This window comes from Camelus dromedarius, chromosome 3 (genome assembly GCF_036321535.1).
Source record: "Camelus dromedarius isolate mCamDro1 chromosome 3, mCamDro1.pat, whole genome shotgun sequence".
NCBI lineage: Eukaryota > Metazoa > Chordata > Mammalia > Artiodactyla > Camelidae > Camelus > Camelus dromedarius.
Window position 1 is genome coordinate 64,557,794 of NC_087438.1, and position 7,172 is coordinate 64,564,965.

At 42.7% G+C, this 7,172-nt stretch overlaps 1 non-coding gene across 1 annotated transcript; it reads right to left on the reverse strand.

Annotated features, from left to right (window-relative positions):
• Positions 1-231: 231 nt before the first annotated feature.
• TRNAK-UUU (transfer RNA lysine (anticodon UUU)) lies at positions 232-303 on the reverse strand. The gene has a single exon. It is a non-coding gene; the product is annotated as a tRNA-Lys (tRNA).
• Positions 304-7,172: the final 6,869 nt, after the last annotated feature.

Consider the following 7,172-nt stretch of genomic DNA (forward strand, 5'->3'; position numbering starts at 1 on the left):
CCATCTCAATCCTTAACTTAATCACATCTGTAAAATCACTTTTGCTTCATATGTTAACATATCCAAGAGCCCAGGGATTCAGCATACTACACTGGGTCAGTCCAAGTCCAAGTACCAATAATCCTGGCCACAAAGCCTTTTCTTTCTTTTTTTTTTTTTAATTATTTATTTATTATTGTATTATTTACTTTATTTGGGGGGGGGGCAGTGATTAGGTTTATTTATTTTTAGAGGAGGTACTGGGGATTGAACCCAGGACCTCATGCACAAAAAGCATGTGCTCTATCACTGAGCTATACCCCCTCAAAGTGTCTTAAAGAGAAAAATGACTTTACTGCTGTGAGCAGCAAGACACTTTTGCATTTTGCATATTGTGAATACATGGCAACTGCAAACATGAATCCAGTGATCTTCCTGGCCCCCAGCCTGCCCAAGGGCCTTTGAGCAGAGGAGCGGTCATTCCAAAAATACTGCACCCACAGTGCATCTGTCCCCAGGCTCTCCCTCTTCCCCGAAGTCTCAACTAGATTCAGGCCCAAGACCCAGGAAACCCCAGGGCTAGAGTCCCCTGGGTGAGCCCCTAAGATCATCACAGGACAAGGGCCTCTGTTCCCAGAGAAGCGTCTAGAGTGATGTTACCTGGCCAGTGCTGGATACTAGGGAACACATACCACACAGGTGCCTTCTCTGATCACCTCAAGCCAAGGGGAGGAAATGTTACTATTCTCATTAACCCCAAGAGATGCAAGACAAGGGCACCGACAAGACTTGCTTAGGATAACAGCCCTGGGAAGGGCATGGTTAGAAAGCACGCTGAAATTCCCATGTTACATGAGCTCCTTCCTAAGGCTCAGTCCATTCAGATGGCACAGGGACAGAGGGGATTCGGAGATGTTCCATTTCTCTCCTGCTTGTACTGCTGAAAGGACAAGACCAGGGAAAAGGGCTCCTTGGACCCTAGAAATCAGAGTAAGGAATAGCCACAACCAGCATTTCTGGAGCATTCCCTGGGTGCACGGTGCTGCATTTAGTGGTTTTCACGCCCAGTCACCCCGGAGAGAAGATGCTGCGATTAACCCCACTTCACAGCTGAGGAAACTGAGGGGCTCTGGACTTAGCAGACCTTCCTAATACTGGGCACTGGCAAAGCCTGGAGCTGAACCCAGACCGTGGGCTCCGAAACTCGTTTTGCACACCTGCAGTACACACTTGGGCTGGGAGGATGGCTGAAGATACTTATGTGGAACAGAGGGTTTCACGTATGTTGAGGGGTTGCGGCGAGCCCCCTCCCTCATGCTGACTTCTCTCACCCTGTCTGCTCTCAACTCTATGGCAAGAGGAAGCCTATTAAAACCCGAAACAGATGCCTTCCCTCCTCTCCTCCAAATCCTCCACGGTTCCCACCAACGTAAAAAGAGGCCCCGCTCCTCAGCTTGCTGTTCCAGACCTGACTTCTCGGTGCATTCTGTTCCCAACACACAAAATGGAGATCCGCAATTCCACCCGGTTGGGCCTCACCTCCCAGCATTTTCACCTAGTGGTTCATGTGCCTGGGACACGCCTCCACAGCTGACTGCTTTACTGAGTTGAGAACCTTGCAGATCAACCCCTGCCTGAATTCAGGACGCCTGGCTGGTACTGACTGACCAGCCTCCACAGCCCTCAGACTCAAAGGCAGCATTAGAGGAAGCGAAGACATCCAAGACTACACTATCCTCCACATGGGGCGCCAGGACTACATGGCTAGGGGTCCAGAGGGCCTGAGGGGCCATCCACTCACCAGTGTCGGGTCCATTTGCGCCTCTGCCGCCGCCATTGAACCCTCTGCAGGGACCCGGGGGGTGCAAGGTGGGAGACCAGAGAGGGTCCCCACGGCTCAGCAGACTCCCCTCCACCGCCTAGTCTACACTCGGCCCTGCCTCTGTGCAGGGCGGGGAGGAAGCCTCTTCCCCAGGATCCCTGCTCCTAGGCCTCGAGTCTGCTCAAGACTGCGGAACACTGATTCTGAGGAAAAACCCAGACGCAGCCAATGCGAGTGCCACGAGGACGCTGCCGGAAGTCGCCCCTTACACGGGATCCCAGTCCTGCGCTGCCATTGGCCCAGAGCTACCACCGCTTGTCGCAGAGCCTGCTGGGTAATATGGCTCCCACAGCTCCGCCTGGCACCTTGGAGAGCCGCAAAGCTTTTTCAAGAATGAACATATAGCCCAATCATAGACAAGTAAAGAATTTCCTAAGGTTGATAATGCAGATGTTGAGAAATTTAATCTCTTTAATCATTGTTGTTTATCTAAGACATTGTCAGTGGCCATCTTGCCTGACACATGGGAAGAGACTGAAGCAGATACAAGACTGTCTGGAACAGTCAGAAGCAAGGAATGAATAGATGTGTGGGCGAGTGTGGGGAGGGCCAGGCCCCTAGTGATAGCCTTAAAGATCCCTTATCCAGTAGATTCTGAAACAGTGCTTCCCCCACAAACAGCTCAGTACCATGGTTCAATTCCTTCTCTTTTTGATGAAGGTATATTGAATGGGTTTTTTTACTAATAAAATTTTTATCTGTCAACTGATTTCTAATCTCTAGATTAGATGCCAAGTCAGTATATTACCCTGGCTTAATTAATTTAAACTAACCATAGGGAAAGCCTTATTTTGTACTCAAGCTTTTTGCAGTCAGAATTTCTGCTTTTTTCCACATGAGAAAAAAAGAAAAGCTACACATGGCATCTTTCCAATGAGAACATAACTGCACTTTTCCTCCTTATGTCGAAGTTCTCTTCAGATGCAGACTTCTTTACCAATTAATACTTCTGTGTTTTTAGCCTTAATTTTTTTTCTCAGAAGGACTCATTTGTTTAATTATCCAGTCACACTCCTTTCTGCAAACTAAGTTGTGACACTGGGTATAAGAAGCCCAAGTGATTTCCTAAAAGAATGGCATTCTTCATAGAAAACAGAATTCTGAACAAAATTTAAACATGGATTTTTTTAAAGACATCTAAATTGCTCTCATGATAAGATGCAACTTTTTTTTCTCCACTAAGTAATTTTTTTCACAGAATAGCTTATTTTGTAGAGAAATAAATAAACGTTTTGGTCAGTTATCAACAACATAGGTCTGTGAGCCTCTCCTCACTCCCACACTCACTCTCACATGCGTACACATGCACATACACACACATATACACATAGAGACTTTAATTTATTAGCATTCTATATTTTCAGTCACATTTCTAATTAAGGACTACTTTTTAATTGTGATTTCTCAGGATTGTTATATTATCAACTCAATGTGTCTCCTTCAAATTTTTAAGCAATGTAAGCCTGCCAGGAGGTCCAGTCTGTCTTTCTGTGGTGACCCTGGGTACTGCTCAGCCCAAACAAGTCACTGGCACCTGTGATTTTGGTTCTATTGCCAGCTTGTTTGCTGTTAGCCGACAACACTTTCATCTGACTTCTGCTAAAATTAACCTCACTTGAAATACAGTCTTTCTGTTTCATCAGTATAATTACTGGCCCTAGAATGCCTTCCCAAAGCTGTTGTTTATAATGATTCATGTAGCAGAAAATATACAACTTGATTTGTGAGAGCCAAGCAATGACAATTCAATCCTGTGGCAGAGAAAATGCAAAAAGGATCTGTATAAAACCAGGAGTTTGGATTAACAGATACACACTACTATATATAAAACAGATAAACAACAAGGACCTACTGTGTAGCACAGGGAACTATATTCAATTCCTTGTAATAAACTATAATGGAAAAGAATCTGAAAATATATCTGTATATGTGTGTGTGTATGTGTGTGTGTGTGTGTGTGTATATAACTGAATCACTTTGTTGTATACCTGAAACTACCATTGTAAATCAATTACACTTCAATAAAAAATTAAATTTTCAAAAAAAAGTTAAAAAAAAAAAAACCCAGCGACACAGAAGATTTCTTCCTCTTCAAGAGAATACTTTTTTTGGTGAAGGAAACATACACACAAACATACATACACACACCTGCACTTTAAAGCATCTCTTATTCTCAAAATCAATGAACAGCATCCAGTTGGTAGCTCATCTCAGTCAAGTTAATTATAAACCTGGTAAACCATATGTGAGGGCAAAATGAGCAATCCGTCTCATATTGTTTCAGGAGTAATGAGAAGGCCTTGACACTTTTCCAGCTGTTTTCTCTGTCTTGGTAAATGACTGACATGCCATCATTAGTGCTTCATTCCTTTAGCAGCGTGCTTGCAATGGGTAAATGCAATAGCCAGGGAGGGTTAGCACTCACACTTCATCTTGCTCTGTGTGGACAATAGACAGATGCTTCTCAGCATCAAGTTTAATCAGCAGCAGTTCTCAACCCTGCCTTGCACATTAAAATCCCCTAGGAAGATTTTACAAGACACAGCCAAAAGGGCTCTACCTTAGACCAACTGAATCAGAAACTCAGGGGTAGGGCCTAGCCACCGTTAAATTTTAAAGTTAAAGTGCCCCATGTGACTTCAAATGTGGGGCTATGATTATGAGGTTAGGGCGCTTAGGTATAAGGAAGAAATGGAGAAGATAGAGGGTCAGGCATAGAGTGTGAAGGCACAGTGGGTACGCACTGAAAAACTCCACGCAGGAGGAAAGGAATGAGAGAAGGCTGTACATATATGAAGGAGATCTTTTCCTTACTGGAAACATTCCCGCTGCCCTCAAGCCCACATCTACACACTCTAGGTCTATCTGACTCCCTCTCTTTGACAGGGAGGCTACATGTAACCCTACCCTTGCCAGTTGGAACCCTGCATCCCTATGAAATAGTGATTGGTTTAGGGTGGACCAATCTGGGCCAATCAGAACCAAAAATCTTCAGATCCAGAACTTGTACTGGAATTGTGGGGAAAGCTCTCTTTCCACTGAGATTGCTAAACTGATCAAATGAAAATCTAGACCTGCTAGTAGACATCTGACTACCCTTGGGAAGAAGCCACCTGACAATAAAGCCAACACAGAGGAAGCAGAACCAGGATTGAGTGACCCCATCCTGTTGGCATCTTCTGACCACTGGATCTTGCCTCACATATTACCTAGAATTTATAGTTGTGGGAGCTACTAAGTTCCTTTGCTGGAGTCATTTTGAGTTGAATTTTCTATAAATTACTATGAAGATAATTCTGAACAATAGACAAGTAGAGAGGCCCATATGAGTCAAGAAAGTCCTCTAGGTTTCAACGTCAGTTCTGTTACTGCTCCTACCCTTGGAGGAGACTTGGTGGAATCAATAGGGGTAAATTTTACCATCAGCTATAGAAAAGAAATTGAGATTCTCAGTGTTTCAAAGTTACTGTGTTAGACTATTTTAGTTGTAAGTAAATATCACAAAGAAGAGGTATGCCTTTAACTACATTCCTAATTTTAAGAATATCTACTCAGCCCTTTTTCTGACTGAGTTTATTTGAGCTAGATTAATAATACCATCTATTATCTATCACTTAACCTCCTATGGTTAAGAAAAACAATTTTCAACTTTAGAAAAAACTTAGTTTTCTGCAACAAACATTCTAATAAATTGGGTTTCTATATATTTATCATACTCTGGTTTGGAACTTACAGGTCAACAACAACTCAAATCAGCACCTCAATATTCTAGGAAAACTGAAGTTCCTTCATAGTAAAAACATTCAATTTTATGATGATAAGATATAGAATAAGTTTATATTTAACTTAAATTTTATAGTAACTATTCTGAAAATATTTGTCACAGTCACCATATCCAAGATGTAATGGCTGATTCACATCCTGTCTTCTCAAATCACATGTGTCAACAGACTCATTCTTTCCTGGTTCTTTATAAACAATTTCTAGTTGGAACTGGAAATCCATCAAACTCAGTTATATTTTTAATTGACTTAAATAAAATAGAGCTTATGACTTGCCAATTTTACTATCTGTACTTGAAGTACCATAATCTTGTGTTTTCTCCATGAGGCAAGTAGGATGTGGGATAGGTTTTAGGGATAAGACTCCACAAAGGAAGAGGAGTGACCTTAGAACCAAACTATATGAGTCAACAGTCCCAGGCACAAGGTTAACTATGACATGTGGGTGTCCCAGATCAAACTAACCATCTTCCCCCACCTTCTAACTGATATTCCTCAAATTTGTTCAACATTTGGTGATGTGTGAACTGCCAGCAAGCTGTTTTTGTTTATTGGTTGCTTGGTTCAATGTTTATTATTATTCAATGTTGTTATTTTCATTTCCGCTAGAGGGCACTGCTTTCTTCAGCAGGAATGGGACCAATCAATGTTTTGGTCATTATGTTAAAAAGTCACACATGGAAACTTGAAGGAACCAATGCCACAATTCTGACTCATCTCAACCATATCTTAACTTACCTTACAAACTCGTGACTTGACAGACCTGCTCTTTTATCCTGCCTTTGGCCTGTCATTCCTGGTTTAGAGTAGGCCATGGCTTAGAATGAATCTTAGTGCTGGAATGGTATTGTCCACGTGGGATTTCACTTTCTGAGGTAGGATATTCCACCACTAACCCAAACTGGGCCCACAGATCTCTGCCTCCAGGTCATCTCCATTCCCTCCCACACTGGCACATGCCTTTTATCCCAGCCCATAGACTCAATCAGACCACAGCAAGGAGTCAACCCATCTCTCATCCTGAACATTTCCAAGACAAGAGTCAGACATCAGTTTACCGTGTCTTCACTAAAGGGGACACATATCAAACTCTCCATGTGACCCCATGGAAGCCCTGAAGCCCCTTTCTCTTGACTTGGCCTGTGGGGAAAATGCCCCCGCCCCACACACACATAAATCTTTTATCATTAAAACCTTGATCTCCTAGGAAATCCTTACAAAACCTCTTTGATCTCCAACAACTGGACCCTTTATTACCTTGAGGTAGATGAGATGTGTTAGAATCATGAGACTGATTTTGTGACATTTACTTGCAAATTTCTGTAGGGTGCTCTATCTCATAGCTCATATTGTTATCTGAAATCCATCACTGGAGGGTTCAGCCAAAACTTCCATTTTAATTTCCTGTCCGCAGCAAGGACATCTAGCTAGCCTATAGCAGCATTAAAAGCCCATAGTCATCCAGGAAAAAAAAATTGAAAGATTCTTTACCAACCACATTTAGAACAAAAACCCTTCATCATGTCTCA